A 15746-nucleotide genomic window follows, 5' to 3' on the forward strand; every position below is an offset into this window, starting at 1 on the left:
ATCCTGCTTGCAGTGGGGTCCAGGCAGGAGGCAGGGGTCGGCCAGCTCGGCTGGCTTCTCCCCAGCTGCAGAGTCCTCTCTCCAGTCTGGAGAGTGGCCTCGGCCAGGAGGTGCGCCTCCTGCAAGAGATCTCGGTGGCGTCTGACCGGCGCCACCATGAGTTCATGGGGGTTGTGGAGCAGATGCCACACGCCATCGAGTCCCTGGCTCAGAGTGTGGCAGCATTCGGCCAATCACAGGCCAGGGGGGTGGAGCAACTGGCCGCAGCGCACGCCAGGGGGGTCGAACTACTCGCGGCACTGCAGGAGGAGAGTCGCCAGAGAGGTGGTTCCTTCGACACACTGTCACAGCAGCTGGAGGCACATACCCGGGCAGTGCGGTCACTGACTTCTGCCACACTCGCTTTGACGCAGAGGCGTCGCACCCGCACCCGCCGCCCTGCTGCAACACAGCGGGCTGGCCTCCAGCACATAGCTGCGCCAGCTGAACTGCCAGGCCGGACGACTGCCACTGTGTCTGCTGAGCCTCGCGCGCCTGGCAGCAGCCAGCTTGCCCCCCTTGGAGCATCCGACACTGCCACTCCCCCAGCCAGGGTGCGAGGAGCTGCTGCTGCCACTGATGCTGGCCAGCCACAGCCGAAGCAGTCAGCAGCCGGCCCCTCCCGGGACGTGCGTCGTGTTGGCCGACCCCCAAGGCCATCTGTCGCGACGCATGGGGGCCCTCATGAGCCTTCCCCCAGCCTTGAGGCCGCCACAGGGCCCACGTTGAGGCGGAGCAGCAGGCCGGGCAGGGGCCGGGGAAGGCTCTCTAAGGACTCGCCCTCTCGGCACAGCCGCTAGAGTGTGGTCTCTGCGGCATTGTATATATGGGGGGGATTGTGTTTTGGGGGCTGATTTTTGTGGATGGCCGAAATTGAAGGCATTTTTTGTTTTTATGGGGGTCTTTCTGTTGGCGAGGGGGGCCCTTTTTTTGTTACGGCCAATGTTGAAGGCCATGTGGATGGCCAACTTTTGTTAGTCCTCCCCAGGTTGGGGGAGTGACATATGTTTGTGACTGTTTTTTGGGTGTTTTCTGTGTTTTTGAGTTTCATGTGGGAAGGGGCCTCAGTTTGTTAAATAAAGGTTTTTATTTATTCAGCTTGTCCAGGTGTCATGTTTCAAGTGTTTGCTGCGTTAACCGGCTGACGGCTTCCGGAGCGGCTGCCTTCAGGTGCGCTCATTCCCACAGGCCATTCCCTCACAGCGGGCCTAGAAGTGTCGAACAATAAGCCCCCGGCGTACGGCCCTTGGGCCTTCTGGCCCCCTCCTGGCCTGCTCCTCCTCCTCCTCCCCCTCCTGATGGTCCTCCTGCTCGTCCTCCTCAGGTGGTGGTGCAATGTCAGGTGGCAGTGCCTGCGTCCGGCGGATAGCCAGGTTGTGCAGCATGCAGCACACGACGACGAACTGGGACACTCTATCCGGCGAATACTGTAGAGAGCCGCCGGAGCGATCCAGGCAGCGGAAGCGTTGCTTGAGGACGCCTATGGTTTGCTCTATGACGTTCCTTGTTGCTTGATGGCTTTCGTTGTATGAGTCCTCCGCTGGGGTCCTGGGCGCGCGGAGCGGGGTCATGAGCCATGTGCACAAAGGGTAGCCCTTGTCCCCGATAAGCCATCCCCTTGGTGGAGGCTGTGCCTGGAACATGTCAGCCACAGTAGTCTGGCGCAGGATAAAAGCATCATGGCTGCTTCCTGGGAAGCGGGCATTTACAGCTAGGATGCGCTGCCTGTGGTCACACACCAGCTGCACATTGAGGGAATGGTAGCCCTTGCGGTTGCGGTAAACCTCGGGATTGTCTATAGGTGCCCGCATAGCCACATGCGTGCAGTCAATGGCGCCCTGCACCATGGGGAAGCCCGCGATCCTGCCAAATCCCACTGCACGCTGCTGCTGCCTCTGTTGGGTCATGGGGAAGGAGATGAACTGGTGTCTCCTCACGAACAGTGCATCGGTGACCTGCCGGATGCAGCGATGTGCGGCGAACTGGGAGATGTTCGCGATGTCCCCAGCAGCGGCTTGGAACGAGCCGCTTGCATAAAAGCTGAGAGCCACCGTGACCTTCACTTCCACCGAGAGAGACGTCCTGGACATGAGCTGTGGCTGCAAATCTGCGTGAAGCAGCTGGCAGATCTCTCCAACCAGCTCCCTTCTGAAGCGCAGCCTCTTTACACAAAGTGCCGCAGACATGGTGACATAGGACACCTGCTGCCGGTATTGCCTGGGTGCGTAAGGCCTACGTTGGTGACGCCTGATGGCCCTTCTGTGTCTACGCATGGCTGCCCGTCTCTCACAGCGTCTGCGAGCCCTCCGCACATAATGCTGCAACTCAATGTTGGCCCCCCATGCAGCCCCCATAATCAAGGTCGCAACAGTGAAATCAGCAAGAGTCAAATGTCAAAGCACTGGCCAGAAGCCAAAAATACCTCTCCTATCTTGTCCCAAATCTGGAATCTCTGTCCCTTGGTCTCTGTGTAGAAATCCAAAGCAGTGAAGTCATTGCAGCAAAATGGCTGGGCTTTATAGGTCAGTGGAGGTGCCCTTTAATTTGCGCTCCCCGACGCCCACAGGGCCTCTGCAACGTTCCATTTTACAATTCCTAATAGCGCCACGCCCACATTGGGCGGGCGCCACTCAATTTCCGGTTTGGGGCGCTAAAACAGCGTTGCGCGAGGATATGACGTCATAAGCTGCGCGCGCACCCGAGCGGGCGCTAACACTTTGCGCCGGCGCTAAATCTCAAATGAATTTGGGCGTCAGCGCAGATCGGTCTGCATTCCGGCGCTAAGGCTTTATCGACGGAAATATAGCCCTTTTTTGGCGTTAGCGCCTGGCGCAGCCAACTGAATTTCTAGGCCTAGGGGCCTTCCGACCTCCCGCTGGCAGGATGTGCTACCCGATGCGCTCCACTCTATTCGGTCACTGCTCTGCACTGCCACTAACGCCACCCCTCATGAGAAAATGTTTGTCTTCCCAAGGAAGTCCACATCGGGGACATCGCTACCGCCATGGCTGACGTCCCCAGGGCCGGTCCTACTGAGAAGACATGTGAGGACCCATAAAACGGACCCCCTGGTCGAGAGGGCCGACCTCCTCCACGCCAACCCCCAGTACGCTTACATTGCGTACCCGGACGGGCGGGACGACACAGTCTCCATACAAGACCTCGCACCCTCGGGGGCCCCAGTAACCCACTACCACCACCCCCCACAATCCAATATCCAACCCCAGCAGATGGCACACCTGGGCCCCGCGACCCGCTCGACACCCACGAGGACTACACACCAGTGCCCCAGCCTACGCGGGATTCGACGCCGGAAGCTTCACTACCCCTGCCATCGCCACATCGATCACAGCGGCAGACAAGACCTCCGGAGAGACTCCAATGCACAAACTTTTAATACACTTCACCCCGCCGGACTCATTTTTAAACAAGGGGTGAATGTGGTAAACCACTGTTATACCTGCCGGTATGAGTGTTTGTATTCCACTGTGTACATGTCTGTACATGCCTTGGCTGACTCCTCCCATGAGTCCAGGTATAAAGGTGACTGCTCCACAGTCCCTCTGTATTCTGGACTGGTCGACCACTCGAGGCACACCTTCATTCTCTTCTTAATAAAAGCCTGTTAGTTACTCGCTTAACCTCAGTCTTTTGAGTAATTGATAGCGCATCACAGATACAGAGTAAAACCCACACTCACATACCAGAGACTGACAGATACAGTGTAAAACCCACACTCACATACCAGAGACTAACAGATACAGAGTAAAACCCACACTCACATACCAGAGACTGACAGATACAGAGTAAAACCCACACTCACATACCAGAGACTAACAGATACAGAGTAAAACAGACACTCACATACCAGAGACTGACAGATACAGAGTAAAACTCACGCTCACATACGGTATCAGAGACTGACAGATACACAGAATGAATCTCACACTCACATACGGCACCAGAGATTGACAGATATATAATTACTCTAACGCAGACATACAGAACAGAGACTGACAGACAGAATGAACCTCACACTGATACAGAGTATTAGAGTCCCTGACAGATACAGAATGAATACACAATCACATGCAGTACGATTGATTTACAGATAGATTCAGTCCCACGCTCAAATACAGTACCAGATACTAGCAGAAATGGAATGAATCTCAAATTAATATCAAGTACCAGATACTGATAGATCCAGAATGAATCTCAGACTTGCATATCCCAGTGACTGACAGATGCAGAATTAATGCCACACACAGGTACACTACCAGAGAATGACAGATTCAGAATGAATCCCAACACTGACGCACGGTACCAGAGCTGTCAGATACAGATAGAAACCCACCCTGACACATGGTACCAGTGACGGACAGGAAACGAATAGATCCCATACTCAGAGTGTAACAGAGACGGAGATTCAGAATGATTCCCACACTGACATAAATCACCAGAGACTGAATGATACAGAACTATTCCCACACACACAGTACTGGAGACTGACAGATACTGAACTAATGTGCCGGGGACCACACCGCAAGGCGTGAATATAGTGCACAGGTTGGAGGAAGTACATCTAAATTGCTGTCTCGTCCGGAAGGAGTGCTTGGGTCCCTGGATAATGGTCTGGGAAATGGGGAATGGGCAGATGATGCTCCCTCTGCTCTTGGAATGACCTTTCTGACCACAGGGGGCGCGATGGTGGCAAACACTAAGTCTGATTGGATACAAAAAGAAGCCAATCAGAGAGATGCAGAACAATGGAAGTTGACGTCACTCCTAAGCAGCCAATCCAAATCGTTGCCTTCACCCATCCCTCTTTAACATAGGGCTGTGGGGGCCGCCTATTTAATCCGAGCTCGGAGCGGGTTTGTGTCATTTTGTGTCTGAAATCGTGTTTGAGAATGGTTGAGGAAAAGTCGAAAAAAGCTGCTGTAAAGTCTGTGGGTTGTGCAGTTAATTACGACACAGACTTCAGGAGTAACATACAACAGGACTTTACTATTCGACGGTCAGGGCGAATCTGCCCTAAAAATCATGCCACAGCACTTATATACCGGTGTGGTCACCGTCGGTATTACCGTATACAGAAGCCAAACAAGTAGTGCCACACCTAAAATAGTTCTCTTAAAGGTGAACGGTTACATACAATAGTCTCTTAAAGGTAGACGGTTACATACACTACAATCCTCCCTTTTTAGCTTACAACATACGTATTCCCCATTAAACATAACATATATTCAACTTCATGTAAAGCAATTTACAGATATAGTCTCTGCGGAAAACAGTTCACAGGTTCAGTCTCTGTGGGAACAGTTCACAGATTCAGTCTCTGGTCTTGACTCGGTCCGAACATCATCTCTGTGGTGTAGCCGGTTCACATTGCTAGAGTGACTCATCCAATAGTCTTTCCCTTGATGTAACAGCTTGAACTTCCGTCCTGCTGAACCAGCAGTGCTGACTTTTACAAACAGCTGGACTGCCTTAGTAATTTTTCCCTACTTTCCCATTAGAAGTGATAATGATTTAGATGGTTATCATCTTCGGCTTCGTCTTTTCCTTTTTTGCTTCTTGGAGACTCTCGGGGCTCCCTTCTCAGCTGCCAGCTGTAGCGCCACCATCTCCCTATGTTCCTTAGACTTTAAGTGCTTCATCCTGATTTCTGCACTTTGGGAGTTTTCATCACAAGCTGGGCAGACCAAGTCCTCGTAATATTCCGTGTCACTCAACAGGTCATGGTAATATTCGGTGTCATCCTGAGCTAGTCTAGCGAGAGGGCCTGCTACTTCTTCCTTACCCAACTGGACGTTAGCCGACTGTTGTTCCCTCCCTAGACATCTTTCCTGAAGGGACTTCTTCATGCGTTCATAGTCATCCCGCTCTTCCTGGGTTTCCCGCAAATCCTTCACTAAGGACCTCATTTGTGATTTCAATACTTCCCCTTCCATCGGGAATTGATTGATCGGGCTATTCAATCCTTCTACTGGAGTAGCTGTTTCAACATTCTGTTGTTCACATAGACGTGATTCAGCGTACTTTTGGCATCCCAGTAAAATCTGTGTTGCAACCTCAGCTATTTCCATAACTTTTGAGAGCTCCGAACTCCTTCCCTTTGAAGATTGAAGCTCGTGTTCAGATTGTTCCCATTGCAGAGTCTTGTCCCTCAGCATATGAAGGAGTTGGCTGACCGTTAACTCTTCCACGGGAACACTGTGGATCAGAGTCTTCTCCATTTCATCCACCTTTTCCTCCAATGCTTTCACCTTCTTTTCCTCTTGTACTTTGGCTTTCAGCGCTCGGAGAAGTTGCGCCTTGATGCTCTCTAGCTCATGTTCAGGGGCCATTCTTACAGTCTCTGTGTTTCTTAGTTTCCTTTTCTTCCACTGAAAGGATTCCCAGTTGAATCTGTTCTTCAAGTTGTTGAACCTCGGTCATTGCCGCCTCATATTTGTCTTGGGTTTCCTTCAATATTTTTATGAGTTCTTGGACATCTTGTCTTTCATGTTCTGCCATGTCTTTCACCTCTAATTTCTCATCTATGGATGGAACTTCTACCGATGAGTCTGTCTTGGCCTTGAGCTCATCAAGAATTTCCTGCAGCCTTTGGACTTCTTGCTCATGTTCAACCTTTAGTTGCTCATATGCTTCTACTGAAACTAGCTTTTCGGAGGTTGCCGAGTTAACCCCCTCCAGAATTATAGCCTGGGCCTGTTCATACTGTTCTTTCAACTTCTCACACTCTGCTTGTAAGGAGTCGTAGAGAAGAACTGGAATAAAATCCTGGCTTCCTGAAGATTCCTCTTCATTTGCTTCTTTCGCAATTTTCTGTTGGAGTTCAGCCAAGGCTGCTATGCTATCTGCCTCTCGAAGTCTCACTGCCATCAAATCTTCTTTATTCTTGCAGTCTATCTCAGCCATTTTCCCTTTACTTTCATTTAACTGAGTGAGTAGTCCCTTATTCTTGGCTGAGAGATATTGCACCTTCTCCTGTAGCCAATTGCACCCCTTCTCTGCTCGACATAGCTGGTTACTGCTGATTTGGTTCTGTGTTTCAAGTTCCAACATCCTTTGCTTAGCTTCTTTCAGTTTCGCCCCTATAAGCTCCTCTTGCAACATGGCCACATTATTCTCATCAGGTAAAGAAGCGTTTCTCTTTTCTATGTCCAAGATTTTTTTCTGCATCTCTTTAAGTGCACATTGTGATTCAGCTTCTCTTAACCTTGCCTGCACTAGCTCCGTCTCCAATTGCAGGACAAAATCCTCAGTGTAGTGTGGTTTGCCTTTATGCTGTATCTCTAGATCATGCAAATATTCTAACTCCTGAACATCATAAGGGAGATGTGATCGGTAATTGGTCACGATGGCTCTATGGTCGCTCTCTGCTTGAGCCAGCAGGTTCTGTTGTCTTTCCAGACTCTCCCATTCGGTGTCATAGAACTTTTTCATTGTTTTCATCTCTTGTACGAGACGGTAACTCAATTGTTCTAATTGTTGTCGTACTTTGAGATAACGTTGAGTTCGAGCCCGGTGTTCCTCCGTAATGCATATGACTGTCACTTGAACAGACTCAGAATTCTGTCTTTATACACGCCATCGTTTTTCCAACCTTAGTCAGTGAGTTCATGTTAACCTTGTTTTTCATACTTGGGCTGGACTTATCGTCTTCCGGCTCAGAGTCTGAGCTGCTTGTCTGCACCGAGTCCTCACTCGTCATTGCTTGTAGGTAGTGCCATTCCATGTCTATTTTCTTGATCCACTCCCGTCCTAGAAGTGGTAGTCCTCCCTCAGGTAGTACGTATAAGTTCATTCTTGGGTGTTCTTTACCCCTATCTCTCACCTTGACTCTTATCTTTCCCATGGGGTATACTTTATGCCCCGTGTATGTCTGCAATACGAACTTGGTATCTCTTAAGGGTATATGTGAGAATAGCCTGTGGTAATCCCTTCGATTTATGACTGATACAGCTGATCCAGTGTCCAACTCCATTTTCACTTGGACTCCAGCTATTTTTAGCATGACCCAGGTAGTTTGTAGGTCAGCTTCCTTACTCACATTATGAATTCTCAGACTACCCAGCTCTTGGCCGTTTGGGTCTGAGTCTGAATTCTGTTCGTCTGAACTCTTCTCAGCCACCTTGTGTACCTTGTTGTACTTTTCCTGTGATGGCTTCCTTTGGTTGTTGGTCTTCTTCCCTGACCGGCATACCTTAGCGATGTGACCCAGTTTGCCACATTTCCTACATTCCTGGTTCTTAAACCAGCATTGGTTCTGATCGTGTGTTGTCTTCCCACAGCGATAGCATTTTGTTATACTCGAGGTAATTTGGTCCACACCGAGTGCCGCTGCCTTTAGCTGCATTTCCGCAGTTCCTTTCGCTGCGGCTTCGTGCGATGCTGCTATAAGGACAGCCCTGTCAAGTGTAAGGTCGTTCTCTTCGAGTAATCGCTTTTGCGTCCCTTCCTTGGACAGTCCGCATACGAACTTGTCTCGCAATGCCTGTCAGATTCCCTTCAAACTGGCAGTATTTCGCTAGTCTACGCAGTTCGACCAAGTATTCCGCGTTGCTTTCGTCTTTCCGTTGCGTTCTCGCATAGAATTTGAATCGTTCAGCCAACATCAACGGTGTGGGGTTCAAGTGATCCTTCAGAACAGCCACTATCTCATCGAAAGTCTGATCCGCCGGTTTAGCTGGTGATAGTAGATGCTTCAAGAGCCCGTATGTCTTTGCGCCCATCGAGTTTAGCAAGGTTATAGCTTTGTCGTCTTCTTCTATTTTGTTGGCCTCACAATAGATCTCAATGCATTCCACGTACGTGGCCCAGTCTGCTATCTCCGAATTAAAATCGTTGATGTTACCACGCTTAGGCATCTTCCTCTCTTTGGGAACAACACAAGTATTTCTTTAAATTATTATTTCTTTTTTTTTCCTAAGACGGCGGTTTTCCCGCGAAAATGGCGGTTTCCCGCTCTTATCTTCTCTCCCCGCCCACTTCAATGGTGGTTACCCGCTTCTGTCTTCCCCGCCTAATGGCGGCTTCCCGCGTTTCTTCCCTGGCGGGAGGGGTACACTTTCCCCCACGGGCGACGGCCGCTGGCTTTCAGGCTCACAGCCTGCGCATCGGCTTCAAGGCTTTCCCTTTTTTTTTTTATTTTATGGCAGGGCGACCAGCTCTGGGTACCACGTTGACGGCGAACAGGTTCAGCCGCTGGGCTGGCTCTCGCACAGTTCCCCTTGCTCGGCTCTGTCTCTCTCGGCTCTACCGGCGCTGGTTACACCCCGTTAACGGAGGACAGTTCAGTCGCTGGACTGGCTCTCGCGCGGTCTCTCTTGGTCGGCTCTGCCTCTCCCGCTCGCTCGGACCCCAATCGCGCCTCCCAGCCCTCTCGCAGTCCGGTGCTTCTCTCCCCGGCTGCGGCTGAGTTTCTCTCTTCCCGCGCCTACGCTCCCGGTCGCAGCGCTTCGTGGCTTCGGTCACCGCCCGGCTTTTCCTGCCGGTCGCGGTCTCTCACGACGCCGTTGGACCCGACTTTTTGTCCGGCTCCTTTTCCCCCTCGACCGTGGTCGAGTGCCCAGCCCTTATCCTCCGGCCATTCTTTTCACTTTCCCTTACTCACAGTCACCGTGGCAGAAGGGACAGTCAGTGCCTGTTGCTGATGGAAGTTTTTGTTGCTAAAGTCTTCCTCCTTTCTATTGCTGCAGCCTTGAGTTTTCTCCCAGCCGAATGGCGAGGGCGGTTGCCTCTTTTCGACGCTCTTTCGTTGCTTGAAAATATTGTTGCCGCAGGGTACGATCGGACTCGTCGCCACTGTAAAGTCTGTGCGTTGTGAAGTTAATTACGACACAGACTTCAGGAGTAACATACAACAGGACTTTACTATTCGAAGGTCAGGGCGAATCTGCCCTATAAATCATGCCACAGCACTTATATACCGGTGTGGTCACCGTCGGTATTACCGTATACAGAAGCCAAACAAGTAGTGCCACACCTAAAATAGTTCTCTTAAAGGTAGACGGTTACATACACTACAGCTGCCAAGAAGGGCGCCAAGAAAACCGTCACTAAACCGGCAGCGAAGGGCGGCAAGAAGCGCAGAAGGTCGAGGAAGGAGAGTTACTCCATCTACATCTACAAAGTGATGAAGCAGGTTCACCCCGACACCAGAATCTCCTCAAAGGCCATGGGGATCATGAACTCGTTTGTGAACGATATTTTCGAGCGCATCGCGGGTGAGGCTTCCCGCCTGACCCATTACAACAAGCGGCACACCATCAGCTCCCGGGAGATCCAGACCGCCGTGCGCCTGCTGCTGCCCGGGGAGCTGGCCAAGCACGCCGTGTCGGAAGGGACAAAGGCGGTGACCAAATACACCAGCTCCAAGTAAAACTCCACGCTGTCCTGAACGAACAAACTCAAAACACAACGGCTCTTTTAAGAGCCACCCACAACCTCTCTGAAAGAGCGATACAAACGCATCTCTCTTTAGAATGAATTTACTGTAATTAATTCCGGAACAACTGTATGAGAACGTTTAAAGTTCCAGCTGGAGATTTAGTTTTGAATTTTCAGATAAGCAGTTTCACTGTCCGGATCGACATTAACGTCGCTGTTGTATTTCCCGCCCAGTGAACTACAAACACGGTCCCTGATCGCTCTTTCCCTTTGATCTCAGACCCGTTCACTTGCAGCGCCTTCCGACGATTTAAAAGCTTGTTTTCGAGATGAGACTCGGATTTCATTCACCTCAATCTCTGCAAAAATATTTTCATTTTTTTCAATGCCAGTCAATCCTTTTATTAACCCGAGAATTCCTGCAGTGTAACAACCCAGAATGGGGTTTGTTAGAGGCCAGAACGGCGGGCAGTTTGATCACTCTGTCTCTCTTCCCTTCTCACAGCAGGACTCCTAGTTCTGGCTTCACTCCCGCAGCAGCGCCTGTACAAAGGATCGATCGATAATCTGTGAATCCTCACTTTTACACAGACTGAGCTGGAATGTGTCCATTTACAGAATCAATGGGGATTTAATCCCGCCTGTGAAAGTTCGATATTGAACCTGGAATTAATCCTGATTGTAACAGCCTGGAATTTGCAAGGGAGAGAAAATGAATTTTTAACAATTGCGGGAAACTTTGGCGAATGGTGAATTTATTAACTTAACTCGCTCGTCGGAAAATATTGGCGGGCTTTTCAAATTTAAAAAATCGTTGGCGGTCTGACTGTTGAGTTCAGTTATTTCAGCCCTCTTCTCATTGGCGGGAAAAGCAGACTGTGATTGGTCACCGGAAAACAAGACTAAAATTCAACACCGAGCGACCAATCACAAGCTCGCTGTCTGCATTCCTCCAGAAGGTATAAGAAGGGCAGATGTGGGAGGACTTTCTCACTGTTTCTCTGACCGTGTTGATTGTGGAAATGTCTGGAAGAGGGAAAACCGGCGGTAAAGCTCGGGCTAAGGCCAAGTCCCGCTCCTCCCGGGCCGGACTGCAGTTCCCTGTGGGCCGGGTTCACAGGCTCCTGCGAAAGGGCAACTACGCTGAGCGTGTGGGTGCCGGAGCCCCGGTCTACATGGCTGCTGTGCTCGAGTATCTGACCGCTGAAATCCTGGAGCTGGCCGGCAACGCGGCCCGCGACAACAAGAAAAGCCGCATCATCCCCAGACACCTGCAGCTGGCCATCCGCAACGACGAGGAGCTCAACAAGCTGCTGGGAAAGGTGACCATCGCTCAGGGCGGGGTGCTGCCTAATATCCAGGCGGTACTGCTGCCCAAGAAAACCAGCACTGCCAGCTCCAAGAGCAAGTAAAGCGGACAAGATTCAATCTCACAACCCAAAGGCTCTTTTCAGAGCCACCCACTGTATCTGAGAAAGGGCTGGTCACTACTGTTCTGTGGAGCATAGTTTTGCAAGAACTAATTTAACATAAAATCTCTGCTATTAAGCTGTGAGTTTCCTGATCAGAAATGACCCTCGGCCATTATTGGTTATAAACAAGTCACTGTCCAACATGTAGGAAACTAGATCCACAAACAATGCATCGGGTTTACTGTGAGCGGCTATTCATATTCTGAACACATTGATCCATGCAAAGTTTATCCCTTTTAATTGCAGACAGGCTAGAACCAGAATTACACCTCTGGTTAATTTAAAATATTCCAAATAGTAACAAGGTCCCACCTGTCCCCGCATTAATAGTTAATTTTAAGTGAGATTCAGACTTCAAGCATCTCGTTCTCTGGATAATCTATCGCAGTATGTTGGATCAATTTACATTCACTTAGTTACCGACCCACATTAGGCGGGTGCAGTCAGTCTACTGGGCAGCTCACTCACATTTAAACCAAGATCATACCCGCACCGTCATATATTAACTGCCCCGGCTTTATAAATCCCCAATAAATTTAACACTGCAAGACCGGCACGGTGTGTGCACAGTCCACTCGGTTTCAATAGACCGAAAACTGAGAGATTCAGCATCTATCCAGATATAACAGGCAGGGCTGGGGGATAGAGAGACTGGGGATTGATCCTGTACACAAGGCACAGAGACAGACACAGGGGGTGACAGTCACACAGGCCCGGGAACTTGTCTGGTATCTGTCGCCTACTCACCCAGCGGGGACAGGCAGAGACTGATTAAACTCCCCACACAGCAGCAGTTCAGTGTCAGAGATTGACAGAGCCTGTTCCTCTCCATCCTTCCATACAGTATTGGCGAAACAAATCGCTCTCAGGGACAGGATTCGCGTCGCTCTCACACTCACCGGCAGCAACTGACGTGTGTCCAGAGTCGCTTTCTCCTCTCCTAATATCTCCTTATCTGTCTCGATGTCAATGTTTCTTTGATAACGCTCCTGTGAAGCTCATTGGGACGATTTATTCCCTTAGAGGCGCTATATAAATTCAAGTTGTTGTTGTTGTTGCTGCTTGATTGATTTAGTGTCAGGAAGAGAGGTCTGAGCATGCGTGATAAACACTAGCCTGCTCCTCCCCCTCTGCCCACAGTGTTTAAACCGACAGGAAGGGACCCTGTGAGCTCCCCTCTCCCAGCGGGGGCCGTTTCCTCTGGGCTCGGCTGATGATCGCTGAACACATCAGGGAGCGGAGATATCACAGGCCCGAGTAATGGAGCAAACAGCAGCCTCCTCACAGCAGCACATCGCATTGGGGCTTGGTCCGGGACATGGAGTGAGTGGGGGAAGGCAGAGGCCATTCTCGGGCTGTGTGTGGACAGTGGACGGTAACAGAGAAAGTAAATCACCTCGCTCTTTCAAATCATTGCTGCTTTCTTTCCTCAAATCAGTCGTGAATGTTCCCGGTTCAGTTCCAATCACACCGTGTCTGTTGTTCTTGGACAGTGAGCAGCGGAAACACAGCCTGACAGTGAGGATGTGAGCAGTTTCACAAAGTGCCTCTATTGCAGGCACCAGGTGAGCAGTGTGAAAGAACACATTTCAAAAATCGGTTATTTTGTTTCGGTGCGTTGAGTTCCCCAGAGCCGTGTTGCTGGTGATTGGGAGATACATAGTCGCTCCCTCAGATACATCAGGAAACAAATCCAGCTTCTCCAAAGTTTCACTGTAGCTAAGATTCCCCAAGGCAGCACGGTGGCATAGTGGTTAGCACTGTTGCTTCACAGCGCCAGAGACCCGGGTTCGAATCCGTCTTCGGGCAAATGTCTGTGTGGAGTTTGCACATTTTCCCCGTGTTTGCGTGGGTTTTCTCCGGGTGCTCCGGTTTCCTCCCACAGTCCAAAGATGTGCGGGTTAGGTTGATTGGCTATGATAAATTGATCCTTAGTGTTAGGGGGATTAAATACGTGGGGTTACAAGGATAGGGTGGGATATGTGTCGGTGCAGGCTCGATGGGCCGAAATGGCCTCTATCTGCACTGTGGGGTTTCTGTGATCCCCAGAACCATTCTGGTAAATCTTCTCTGCACCCTCTCAAGGGCCTTCACATCCTTCCTAAAGTGTGGTGACCAGAACTGGACGCAATACTCCAGTTGTGGCCTAACCAGCGCTTTATAAACATTCAGCATAACTCTCCACTTTTGTACTCAATACCTCTATTTATGAAATCCAAGATCCCATATGCTTTGCTAACCACTCTCTCAATATGTCCTGCCACCTTCAGGGATCTGTGCACATTAACTCCCAGGTCCCTCTGTCCCTGCACACTCTATAAAACTGTGCCATTAAGTGTATATTGCCTCTCCCTGTCCCTACATCCAAAATGCTTCACCTCACACTTCTCTGTATTAAATTCCATCTGCCACTTGTCTGCCCATTCTGCTAGCCTTTCTATGTCCTGTTGCAGTCGATTGGTATCATCCTCACTGTTTGCCACACCCCCAAGTTTGGTGTCATCTGCAAATTTAGAAATTCTACTTTGTATTCCAATATCCAGGTCATTTATATATATCATAAAATGCAGTGGCCTCAGCACTGACCCTTGGGGAACACTACTGTCCACCATTCTCCAGTCTGAATAATAGCCATTTACCACAACTCGCTGTTTTCTGTCCTTAGACTGAAAACAATTGCTTGTACAGCCCAGGTACCTGTGGTTGAAGCGATCCGGAACATCATAGGTAGTCCGATGGGAATGGGAGATATAAATCTGGACTGTACCAATCGGGTTGTCCCATTCATGGTCCAGTGCTGGGTTTGGCTTGTGTCTGGATGCTGATAACTTACTATAGATCTGTCCTACACACCTGGGGTGGAGAATCTGAGTCCCAGTGTTTTGCCCTGAGGTCAGACAATAACCCTGTTTGTATCGCAGTTTCCTCTCTCCAGTTACTGTACTTTATCATAAACAAATAGCTTAATTATAACTTCATCTTTATATTCTATACACAACTGTCCATATTGTATGACTAAAATTGTACTCATATTGTTATTCTCATAGCAAAATACTTCACTGAGCCAAAATAAATGTGTTCTTTCCTCCACGCGGAACACGAGGAACAGTGCAGGCAGCTCCTTCTCCCACACGGTAACTATATTATCACTCACAGAATGACAGATGGAGAAAGAATCACATTCAGATACTGTAACTTACATTGACTGATTGACAGACACCGAGTAAAATCCACACTCACATACCAGAGACAGACAGCTACAGAGTAAAATACACATTACATACCAGAGGCTGACAGATACAGAGTAAAACCCACACTCACATACCAGAGACTGACAGATACAGAGTAAACCCCACACTCACATGCCAGAGACTGACAGATACAGAGTAAAACCCACACTCACGTATCAGAGACTAACAGATACAGAGTAAAACCCACACTCACATACCAGAGACTAACAGATACAGACAAAAACTCACACTCACATACCAGAGACTAACAGATACAGAGTCAAACACACACTCACATACCAGAGACTAACAGATACAGAGTAAAACCCACACTCACGTATCAGAGACTAACAGATACAGAGTAAAACCCACACTCACATACCAGAGACTAACAGATACAGACAAAAACTCACACTCACATACCACAGACTGACAGATACAGAGTAAAACACACACCCACATACCAGAGACTGACAGATACAGAGTAAAACCCATACTCGCATACCAGAGACTGACAGATACAGAATAAAACACACACTCACATGCCAGAGGCTAACAGATACAGAGTAAAACCCACACTCACATTCCAGAGACTAACATATAAAGA

This window comes from Somniosus microcephalus, chromosome 29, assembly GCF_052327205.1.
Source record: "Somniosus microcephalus isolate GS21.2 chromosome 29, FLI_Smic_1.0, whole genome shotgun sequence".
Taxonomy (NCBI): Eukaryota; Metazoa; Chordata; class Chondrichthyes; order Squaliformes; family Somniosidae; genus Somniosus; species Somniosus microcephalus.